This window comes from Neltuma alba, unplaced genomic scaffold, assembly GCF_004799145.2.
Source record: "Neltuma alba isolate B1F8T4 unplaced genomic scaffold, ASM479914v2 tig00011022_pilon, whole genome shotgun sequence".
NCBI classification, from domain to species: domain Eukaryota; kingdom Viridiplantae; phylum Streptophyta; class Magnoliopsida; order Fabales; family Fabaceae; genus Neltuma; species Neltuma alba.
This window is the reverse complement of record NW_021635775.1, coordinates 207,963-221,203: the sequence shown is the minus strand read 5'-3', so window position 1 is coordinate 221,203 and position 13,241 is coordinate 207,963.

Sequence of the window (13,241 nt, the reverse complement as noted above, 5' to 3'; positions counted from 1 at the left end):
AATGTGAACAAAATTATCAATTTCATTGTGAAAATAAATTGGCCATTTTAGAACAACATAAGGTAAAGGGTCGATTTATAACATCTATGAATTTGATATTTTAATGGATCGAAATGCGAATTTTAGTTTTCGATGCATATGAAATGTACAAGTCAAAGGTGATGATAGAACTTCAGGTTAAAGTCTAATTTTGTCTCAGAAATTTTTGTTGAGAAGTTATCGGTATTTAGAAGATTTTTTAGCTTCAATGTTACTTGAAATTTTTTTAAATATAATAATATTCACTTGAGCCAACAAAGACTTAACATTGACCTTTAAAAAAACACGCTAACGTTGAAAGTAACATAGTGATAAAAAAAAGTTGGCTTACACGTGCTGATGTGAGACAAAAACACGAGGTATTAAGGTAGAAAAAGTGAAGGGAGAACCATGATGAACAAAAAGCTAAACGTAATGCCTGAAATTGCAAGTGATTTCCTGTGTTAGGGTAACGGAGGAGATTGGGATGCATGTGAGCACTGAATCTTGTACGCTATTGGAATAGGCAAGAGAGCAAAGATTCATCTTCAGTAAACATGTCTGTGGGTTAAGTATTTTTTTTCGTTTTTTATTAATTAATTTAGATTTATGGTGAGATTCTATTAGATGGAAACGATGGTCTTGATGATGATCCCCCGCATGGTGAAAAGAGTAGAGGTCCCGATGATTTGTGGGATTTGAATAGTTTTTGAATGAGTTGAATAGTGTGAGAAAGGTGATTGAAAAGATTACATCAAGTACTTCAGTGTTAGGAGGTGAACGAAGTGGAGTTATGTGTAGAGACTGAGAAGGACGATAATGGCAAGTATGAATGTTAAATAATTAGAGTTATGTGTAAAGAAAGGATGAGGAATATGAGGATGAGGAGTAGGAATGTGCTGAGACATATTAGAGGACATTAGCTTACTTAGATACTAACTCCAATTCTTAATATAAAAACTAATTTGATATTTAATTTGATCTTAAATATAAGATTCATACTTATTTTGTCTTTCATGTTTATTTATTTTTTCTCAGGTAGTTTTTATACCCAAAAAAATATATGGTATTCAGTGCACATTAGGTATAAGTTTATGGATATTTGCAGCATAATCCTACATTTTATATACTTTGTTGCATTGCTTTTATTATTCTATTACTTTATCCTTGTTTTTGCATACAATTTTGAGTAGCCCCAATTTAACCCCTCTTGGATGGCAGCTATCTTTATAGGTAAATGCCAAGAGACAAATGTTATTTCTTACCCATGTAGAACACCAAAATACTATTTTAATCAACTTCCTTGACTTGCCACCTGGTAATTTTGGGAAAATATTTATAAATTATTACATATTGAGTTATAAATAACAAATATACTAGTTTTGTTTTAAATTTCTAGAGGATTTGTAAATCTCAGAAGTTGACTTGTAAATTGTGTTTGAAAATTTATATATAATAATATTTACATTATTAAATGATAAATTATTAAAATTTTTAATATTATATTGTCAAACGAATTTAATGCACTTAATTAGTGTTGTTGCCTGCAATGATGATCCAATAATCACCCAATAGTAGATCAAAATGGTTGGTTAAAATTGTTTTTGGTCTTTTACAACAAATAACATTAGTCTTTTAGCACTTATTTATATTTTAAAACTTAATCAATATTAATTTTTTATGTGATACTTATTTGTAATTTTTTGGCATTATTTTCTATAATTTTCTTAGTTAAAAAAAATCAAATTGTGTAATATTTAACTAAGGAGCTAAATTATTTCCCCGAAAATTATATTCAAGTTCTAAGTAAGACATTATTAGTGCAAAATCCCTTGAAATCATCAAATAAACCTAAAATCCCAAGGGAATTGTGGGTAAGAGAATCATAGTTGTTAATACCTGCTACAATAGTTGTTAATGTAACCGGTCTAGTTGTAAATGACAAGTACGTAGTGCAGGTGCATATTTATTGTTAATATAACTAATTTAGTTGTTAATAATAAGTGTGCAGTGTATGTGGACATTAGTTGTTAATACATACTATCATAGTTGTTAATATAACTAGGTTAGTTGTCAATGACAACTGTGTAATTGAAGTAGACATTAATTGTTAATACATGTCACGATAGATGTTAATATAATAACTAGTTTAATTATCAATGACAAGTGTGTATTGCTGGTAGATATTAATTGTTAATACATGTCGTGATAGTTGTTAATATAACTAGTTTAATTAGTTGCCAATGACAAGTGTGTTGTGTAAGTGGATATTAGTTGGGAATATATGCCACGATATGTTGAACGTAGTGTGATAACAAGAACACTACTAGAAAAAGGACTTTTAATATTGGTTAAAAAGAACCTTTTATATTAGTTAATGAGGGGACATAAGAGCCAATAACATAATTTCTTAGCAATTCTATGTCAATTTCAAAAACGACGTAGAAAGTCACTCTCTTCATCAGTTTTTAATAACCAACATAGATTGTAGAATTTTTCTTAAAAAAATAGAAAAACAAAATGATAGTTTTGAATTCATTCAAAATAAATGCACAATCATTCCAGAATCATATTACAGATAACATTACTCTTTTTAACCTATTTTTTTACAAAAAGATAACATAACACAGTCATGATAACCAATGATAATGGCCAACTCTATTGATGCTCTTGTCTTCACAACATCATGACAAGGAGGGTCAGAGGATGGGCAGTGGACTTCTAGAGTAACAAATAGGTTAGGGGTCGAAAGGTGTACGTCTCTGAAATTGGGGATGGAATTTATGCTTTTTCTAAAGGATAATTTGGTAATTGTACAATTGAATTAACTTACTCTCAATTCTTTGGAGACGTCACATTTATTTCATCATCTCATGGGACCTTTTAGTAGTAATTTTTCTTGCTTGGGATCTAAATATAATTTTCCCATTGTTCCCCTCGTAAAATGTAAGAAGTAATATTGTACCGTCCTGACTTTAGGATGTCTAATGTGCCTTAAAAAAATGAATTCTTTATTTCAAATATACAATAAGAAAATGAATCAACATCAAAGGCACGCAAAGCTAATTATTACTCCTTCAGTTATAAATATAAGACCCACTTTATAGTGTAAATTACACTGTAAAGTGGGTCTTATATTTAGGATCGAAGAGTATTATTTTAAAAAATATATACCCTTAGGCCTTATAGTTTTAATATTAATATATAAAAGTTGGCACAAAAATAATATTAACATATACAAAATGTTAATGATTGGAATAAATTATAATAACTTGAAACAAACACGGTGGATATAGTGGAAGAGGTTAATCCTTCGTAATGTGTCACACTAAGGTTTGAATTTTTGTTGAAAGATGTACTTACATTTAATATTCAACAATATTTTAAACAAGATTATTTCTAATAAGTTGAAGGATACACAGGGAAAAACATTATAATAGCTTGAGATTGTCAACTTCATGTGCAAACATGATGTTGAATCCTAGAAATACATAATTTTATTTTGGGTCCACTAACTTAAAGGGATCAGGCACCAATAAATTTTTTGCCATTTGCCGACACGGATTTTGAGGTTGCATATCATGCTGCATTCTTCTCAATGGACCCCGTTTTCTAGCAGGTGAAGACCCAAAAATCCCAAGCAAAACTTTAAAGGACTACTGTTTGAATTGAACATTTTAGGGGACCATGATACATTGGGGGGATTACGTATGAATGTGAAGAATGTGAACCTGAGACTCTTCCTAAGTTTAGGAAAGCTTTTTGAGATGTGATATAATTATTCATATATTTGCATCAAATCAGAAAGGGTTCTTGACGGGAATAATGATTAAAAAGGAGCCTGTCAAAACCTATTAAAATATAGGAAATAAACTTAATTTGGGACTTAGTAATTTTCATATTCTTTTTTTGTCATTTTTGTGTTCTCGACGACTTGGGTAGCAGGACGTGTTGATACTAATTAAGCTGAGAAAACTTTTTTAGAAAATGTGTAAATATAATTTTAATTGAAAAAAGCAATTCATTCCATAAGTTTTTAAGATGACGAAATGTTTTTCAGGATAAAAAGGTTGATGACAAACTTTTTATAGGAAAAGGTGATGATTTTATTATCATGCCTCTAAATAATCCATTCTACTTCATGAGCCGTTAAAGTTTATTGCAGATTATTGAAGAAACAAGGTGACAATTAAAGATAATTGCAAAAAAATTTCCTCCTTTCTCATCCAATGTTACCTTGAATATTAATGAAGACTTGTGAAGAAAACTGAAAACTTTTTAAGATTATCGGAGACTCTAGAAGAAAGGTGGAAGATGATTGAAGCAGCTTGATGAAATTTTTGTTGAAGATATGTTGAAGTCTTTTGGAGATTAATGAAGATTCTTGAATAAAATTGAAGTTTTTTGAAGATTACCATATACTTTTGAAGAAATGTGGAAGATATATGATTGAAGTTAATTGCATAAATTTTTCATCTTTACTTATTCAATGGTCTTGAAGCTACATTGAAGACTTATGAAGATTATTGAAGACTCCTGAAGATTCTTGAATACTTTTTGGAAAAAAATAAAATAAAATAAAGACCCATGAAGATTCAACGATGTTGAACCGAAGATCGATATATATAATTTTTAGTACAGTAAAAAAGATAATTATCTAAATAATTGTTAACAATTTTCCTGAAAAATTTTCCCCCTAACCTAGCCATAGCCTTGGGTTTAATGATCATCAATTGTTCTTCAAGAGTTGGCAATATAACTTCAACATATCTTGAAATTTGTTTCACTTGCTTTCCTCAAATATTTGAATGTTTTACACATTATAAGAATAATTTCGACAATATTTGAATAATTTTACAAATATTCCAATATTGTAGAAAATTTTTCATGAAAACTTAGTGTCATTCTGAAAAATTATGTCACCTGAGGCAAACATCTTAATAAATAGTATTAATACCATTAATTAATTTTGATAGTTTGATGAAATTTTGGTTTTAATTTCTATAGTTTCAAATAAGTGGTTTTAAATGGTATAGCTTTATAAAAATTTTATCTGAGTTTAAATATATGGACCCAAACCAAAACTTATTAAAAGCATAGAAACCAGTAGTTAAACATAGACCAAGTTTTTATGAAACTGTATAGAGGCTAAAACTAATAATTTGAAATTATAGGGCTAAAATTAAAATTAATTAAACTGCAAGGACTAATAATAATATATCCTAATAAATATATCATTTTTTCCTGAAAATTTTTCCTGTATTTAGATATAGTCTCGGCTTCACATTCTTTCCGTGGCTTACTAAAAGGAGCACGCAATTACTTTCTTTTTTTAGCCCTTCATGTTCAAACAACTCCCCCTCATTAAAGATCCTGCATATGGTTTCCAATAATGTTCAATTCAAACACTTGTCTTTCGCTTAAGTATTTTTGTCTGTTGGTCTTTTTAACCAATATAATTGTCCCAAAATCATATGTTAATTAAATCATATCTATTTGTAATTCGTTAGTGAATTAATTTACTCCTATTATCTTTTAGCACTTTTTCCTACGTAGCATTTTTTGTGGGTGTGGGGGTGGCATTGGGATGGTTGTAGGCCCATGCTGCTCCGCCTAATGAAAAGAACTTCCTATTTTCCAATGTTTCGGTCAATTTGTTCCATTTGATAACTTCAAAATATATCGGCTCTAGCATACATGTTTATGTAAATAATATGCCAGTCTATTTTTATATATGTAAATCAATAGTACAATATGATTTATTATTCAATATAAGTCATTTGTAGCTAATTAATAATCTTTTTTAAATTTTATCCGTATAAATACAATAATAAATAATATAGATGAGAGAAAATGTACAACATGTTTTCTTTCAATACTTTTTTAATAGGGATATATGTGAAAATTTTTATCAATTTAATATATTTTTTAGTATGTGATAACGGGGTATAAATAACTTACATCTAAAAACATAATAGTCCTAAGATCAAATCCATCTTTTTTTTTTTACCAGCAGATCAAATCCATATACACATACAGTTGCATTACACAAAACTAGACTTTCAGTGATGACTTTCAGCGACGACTAGAAGTGTTGCTGCTAATTGTCGCTGCCAAAAATGATAGTAACGGTGGTGACAAGAAGAAGTCGCTACTATAGGTGCAACTTTCAGCGGCAATAAAATATGTCATCGTTGAAAGTTGCACACTACGGCGGTGACAAATGTGGTCAATGCTAAAAGATAAGATTCTGGCGGCAACAATATTTGTCCCCACAGAAAGGTGATTGTCGCCACTGAAAGTTTTTTTCACATTTTTTTTTTTTATTTTTTTGTAAAAAGTTTATATTATAATCTTTTATTTGTGTAAGTAACTTTGATAATTATTGTTTTTTGATGTATTATTGTGTTAGAGAGAGACTAAAAGAAAGATAATGTGGTGTTTGAGAGAGAAAGGGAGAGGAAGAAAGTTTCGAGTGTGTATAAAACACATATATTATAATTAAATATTTGAGAGATGGAATTAGAAAAGAGAAAATTACACACAGGTCTCATGGGAGATAAGTTAGTACTATAAGGTCCTCTAAAATCTCAAAATAACTAACAAGTCCTAAGGAACCTGCGGATAATAAATTTTAATTGTGATATTACCTACTTACCCCCATTAATTTGACTCTGAATATTTTCCCCGCCTCAAACCGTCAGCCACTCTTTTTGCCTATTGAGACCATCTTCGTCTTCACGACTGCTCTAAATCACTTTCAGTGTCGTCAGTGCCAAATCTCAACCCAATCCTCATGACCTTCATCTTATGCGTGGATATGGTCTCTTGAAGGAAGCAAGGAACAATATCATAAAGAGAATACCAGCATTTCAAGAAACGCATTATCTTTTGCTTCCTTTGAAATCTCTTAGACTACGCCTTCTTCCATCGCCACTCACTATCATCTCTTTGAGGTTCAATTTCTCTAAATTTCCCTCATTGTCAATTTGATTGCTATCCTATTTTTCTTATAATTTCTTTGATAAATAATGTAGTTTGAATATAATATCACTTGAACTTGAACGATACAATATTGGTTGAGTTTGTGATTATTTCTTTTTGTGCTTTCTTTCTTCCTTGATATGATTATTTGCAGAGGGTCCTGAATTATGTTGGAAACATGATTTAGAGTATCTACTGTTGTAATGTATTTTGCATCTCTGTTATCTATGATGATCAAGAAGCAAGTTGAGTTGATTTTGTCTCGATTCAATTGCTATGGTTGTTTAATATAGATTACTGTATCATTCCAAAAACAAATAATTCCTTTTTTCTGATCTTCTTTGATATGCTCACTTGATCAGTGCTCCCCCACCCACTATTTATATTATGTTATATTTTCAAATTGGATTGGCTCAAGGTCTATGCATTGGTTGTAGTCTTGTAGTAATCATTGAGCATTAGCCAACTGGACATATATCGTCCTGCATCTAAAATCTCAATAGTCCATCATTCAAGTAGAGCGACACCTAATCGAATATTTTTATGTTTTTCAGTTTATCATGGATATTGGTTTTCTTTGGATGCATTTTTGTTACTGCAGCAACATTATTATATTATTATTTGAGGTGGTATCATATAAGATAATAATAATTATAATGGCATCCCTCCATGTGTGTGTTGTGCAAATCTTACCTTAGGATTTTTCATTCATATGTTTTTTTTAAGTGCCTGGGTGACTTACTCCAAAATAATTGAATTCTCTATTACAGTAATAGAAAACTGAAGTTTCTGCAGTTAAATATGAAGAATACTGACAAGTAAATATTTTATAATTAAATAGGTTAGATTTTAGAATATATTCGATTAAATTTATGAATATCTTATGTCTATTTAATGATCTTTTATGGATTTTTCTTTATCTAATCAGTAATAGGATAAAAAGAAATTTTGCCACAAAATCTACTTATATCCTATTTTACTTTGCAGAAGATATTATTAGATTTCAGTAGAAAAGAAAATATCAAATAAAAATATGAAAGAAAGTCAAGCCTGAACTTCTTTGTCTGATACGGATATCGTAATTGGCTAAGATAGTGACAAGTAGTTTGGAAACTTATAATGTGATGATAGTATTTTTTTTTTCCTTTTTGCAATTTAACAAAATGGCTAAAAAGAGTAAGAGCAAAGATGAACAAAGGCCTAGGAACTTCTCGAGATATATACTATTTACTGCAGAATTTTATGAGAAGAACAATAAATTTAAGTCTTTTAAAGAGGGCACTAATGCTGTGAAAAAGGCTTGGGGGAAGTTAACAGAAGAGGAGAGAGAACAATATGGTGAAAGGGCTAAAGAAATGAGAGTCCTACTGAAAAGAAAGAATTATATTGTTCCCTTCCACACACGGTGTGCTCTGGGACAATTTATGGAAGTTTACAAGTACTTAAAGAAAAGTTAAGATAAGATGGAAAGGCCAAATTGTTTGCTTAATCTTAATCTTAATATTATTATTAATATACACACACACACACACAAAGAAGGAAGAAAATTATTTTTTTTATCCAATTGTTCATTCCTGGGAAGAGGAAGAAGCAAATAGAGCAAGGGCCTCCTCTTCTTCCTGAAGTGAGCGAATTGCATGTAGAGATCCGTAGGGGCTTATAGTTTAATTGGTTGAAATGTACAGCTCATAACAGTAATATTATAGGTTCGAGCCCTACTAAGCCTACCAGAGCGAACGTGGAGACTCAAAACGGGGCATAGTATAACTAAGAGAGCGATTCCATTTAGGATGAGACAGAATGGGCAGGCACAAATGATTTGGTATAAATTGGTTGAAATATGCTGCTCACAAATTTAAAGAGATTTTTGTAGTGAATTGATCCATGCGTTTAACCCTATAAGTCAGCAAATTTCAATTCAAGTGAAGACATATGAAATGGGGCCCAAAGATGTAAATCAATTGATGGGCCTATCATTTGAGGGGTAGGATATTAAAATGGATGTAGAGAATAAAGATGAAACATTTAAGGAATTAAGGTGTGGGACTTGCATGAGGAAATCATTAGATGTCAAAATGATTGTAAGACTTCAAGTATAGCAGTAGAACATGATACTTATAAGGAGGAGAACCTTATAATGATGGTATGTGATGCATATAATGTCCCTTCTACAAATGATATGAACAATGAATTAAATGAGAGTGAAGAGTCTAATGTGCATGGCAAAAGGTTCTACGACTTATTAAAGGATGCAGAGACAGAACTTTATCCGGATTATGACAAGATGTCAAAATTATCTATAATTGTAAAATTGCTTCAATTGAAGTGCCTTAACCATTAGAATAATAAATCCATGGATGCACTATTGCCCTTATTGAAAGATGTTCTCCTAGAAGGGGCTTTAGTGCCAAAGTCATTCTATGAAGCTAAGAAGATAATTCGTGATTGTGTTTAGATTATAATAAAATTGATGCTTGTGGAAATGATTGCATATTATATTGAGGGGAACATGCAAATGAAGAATCATATCCTAAGTGCAAGATGCCTAGATGGAAGTTGAACGAGCAAAAAGGAACAAAGAATTTCCTAGAAAGTCTTAAGGCATTTTTCGATAACACCTAAGCTATAAAGGTTTTATATGGCAAGAGAAATAGATAAATAAATGAGATGGCATAAGGAGAAGCACACAAATGATGGTGTATTGAGACATTCAGTTGACTCTCTTGTTTAGAAACACTTTGACCAATAATACCCTAACTTTTCTACTGATCCAAGCAGTGTTAGATTAGGTTTGGTAAGTAATAAATTTTAACCTTTTAGGAATATGAGTGTCAATCATAGTATTTTTCCTGTAGTTTTGGTACCATATAATTTTCCACCATAGCTTTGCATGAAAAGCCCATACTTCATGATGACACTTCTTATGTTTTAGTGACGACATTTGCTGGTAGCAAACTCATTGCCTTTTAACAGTGACATTATGTCTCCACTGAAAGGACTTTCAGTGGTGACTTTCTATCACCACTAAAAATAGACTTTTAACAACAACTTTGTTACGTCACCGCTGATAAGCTTTAGCCACGACTGCTAGGGTAGTGACCTAGCGATGGCAAAATGTCATCGCAAAAGCTTTCCAGTGGTGACTTTGGATTTTTAGCCATTGAAAGTTAAATTTTTTTATAGTGTTGGTTGGGAAGTGTATATATATATTTATATATATAAAGTAAAGTCTATGGCATTTCGATCTGCTGAGCTTTAAATAGTGCTATGTGACTCATTTTTTATTTATAAATTTATAACAATAAGTGCCATGTTTCTTTTACACTTTCGTCAAAAGAACGTTAATGTTACATGTAACGTGGACTGTCGATGTTTAAACAAAATATTTCCAAAATCTATATTTTTCAAATTTATCTTTTTGGTTATATTCACTTCATCTCTAGATATGGTAAGCAGCTGCCAAAAATACAGACAAAAATTTGTCTTTGCATATAAAATGTTTTTTCTTTTCAAAGTTATCCCTACTAAAATAGGGGTATATTTGAAAATATATTTATTGAAGAGTGGTGAAAAACTCGTTAAATATGGTATTTTTTTTAAAAAAGATCATTTAAAACATTATAAAATTCTAAGCCATGTATTATAAAAGGGATAAGGGCATTTTTGCCATAGAAGTGTTCACTTAGGAGTAATCAGTATCCGAAAGTTTTATTTGGAACAATATCACCCTAAAAGCATGAAAACTATAACAATGTCACTTTGGAGTGACAGAGACCCCAACAAATGTCTACTATATTGGATGAATTGCTATATTAGAGTCCAGGTTACTTACACATTAGAGAGCTGTTGAACACTTTTTTTTTTTTTGGGAAAAGCAAGTCCTTTTGCTTCTTTCCATTAAAACCATTAACACTCAGCATTTATACCATAACAAACCCCCACTAAATCATTTTGCAACTTATTTATAGCTTGGTGGGACAAAAGAGATGTTAGGGATGGTGGACTCAATAGCGTTATCGAACAGTAAAAGCAAAAGGAGGATCATTCATGTGAAACGTCGAGATTGAGAGGCTAAGCATGATGGCCTAACAAGGCTGTGTTGTTGTGGGTTGGTGGCTCCTTTGTGTACTTCATGGACAAAGCTTAACCTAGAGAGGCAATTCTTTGGTTGTTGAAAGTATCAGGAGGTAAGGTTTTGGTTTCTTTATGTAGTTGATTTATCTCTTACTAAATCAAATGGTTGCTCTGTTTTTTATGTGGTATGGTGGCTCTATTAACAAGAGGTGGGTGTGGGTATTTTCAATGGCAAATGATGAGATAGGTGAAAGGTCAACGAAAGTGATAAATGAGTTGCTTGGCCATGTCGATAGGTTCTATAATGAGAATGTAAGGCAGAGGAGACGTGGTGATGATGAAGCATTAAGTGTAGATGTTGTAGTAGAGCTTGCTATGATTGTTGGTGAGACAAAAGACAGAAAGGAGATAGAGAATTGTAATTTTTGCACTGATTGTGACTTGGCTTTTGTTGTTTTCATTACTTGTGTAATGATCTTGGATTAGAGATTTGTTGGCTTTGATATCACTAAGTATGTTAATGCTTAGTTTGCTAATAAGAGAGGTGTGAGGTTAAACGTTTAAAGGCTCTTGAACTATATAAAGGGAAGTATAATGTTTTTTCTAAGGTAAAAAAGGTAAGTACACTGTTGGAACAAGAATGAAGAATTAATACTATTAATTTACCATTAAGATGCAAGATTCATGTTTTTATGACAATGATATTAATTTCCCATATTGATTAAATAAATTGAAAGTGAAAATTTGGACCTGCAGTATTAATTCAATTTTTTTCCCCCTATACTCATTGAAGTGTGAAATAAGTTTCTAGTTTATGGAAAGAATTAAAATGAAACAGCATTTATGCCCTATATAAAATAACAAATTAATTAGTTTGAGGTTTATATAAAATACACCATAGCAGAAAAATTACTCCATAGTATTTATATCCTATGTAAAATAAGAGACCAATTACATAAAATAAGACAAATGTATTGAGAAAGAAATCTTACAAAAAAGAATGTTAACAATAGCAGACAAGTTGAACAACATCTAACCAAATGTGCGCGCGCGCGCATGCCATTAAGTATTGCAATAGCATTAACAGTCTACAACCATCCAAAATACACTAGTTAGTGTCCAAAGTATAAGCACAAAACAAAGCATTAGTTGTCCCCACTGGTAAGTTGGCTAAATTTGTTGCAAATATCTGGGGAGAAAAATAAATAATAGTAGCATGTCCACTTTACAAGCATCCAATATATAACAATCTAGAACTATCTAAAATAAAAGTGTGCCATATATACAAAAACATGACATAGTAGACCCCTAAAGCTATTACCTCCCTCTCTTTGGATTGAACTTTGATCGACTTGTTGAGACAATCATTGTTTCATCTCTATGTTTGGGGAGTTGTGATGTTGACATTGCAGGTGATCCTCTCCAAGTGAGGCCTGGAGATATGGATGGTAGGTTGGATAAAGTTAAAGGACTTGCTCTATCTCTGTGATATTAGACCACTCTAAATCCAGTGATATTTGAAGTAGCAGAGACACTCCTCCTAATTTCCTTCTCATTTTTTATTGGAAATGTGGTCTCAATGTTAGCATTATGGTGCATATATTTCTTAGTTGTGCCCTTATTTAGCACAACATGTGATAGCATGCTAGGCTACAAAATGAACATAATAAATTAAAAATTAAAATGAAGCGAATTAATTAGGTGAAATTAGAATGAAGAATAAATTAAAGAACAATATTATAAATAGTTCTCCCCATAGCCTCATCAATCCTCACTCCCATAACAGTCTCTACTTGAGTCTGATAGAAAGCTTTTCCACTATGTGGTCTTGAGGTGTCTTGTGATTTTTGGGATGGGATTAATTCATAGTCTTGTGTTGATTCAGACTCTGATCTCCATCATCTTGTAAGTTCAGGCTTTGGTGTGTTTGTATCTTCTCTTCGCAATTGGAATAAGTATATGAAGTTATAGTACTTAGGAAACAACAACACTTAATTAATATTCACTACACATTTCTTTATAGGTTACCCTATTGTGGCCCTCTTTTCAATATGTGGTGCATTTAAAGGCTGAATCTTTCTTGCTCAACTTTTCAGTAGGTGGTGGAGACAAGTTAGAGTTTACATCAACACTCTATTATGTTTGTTGATTAGGTTTAGTAATGT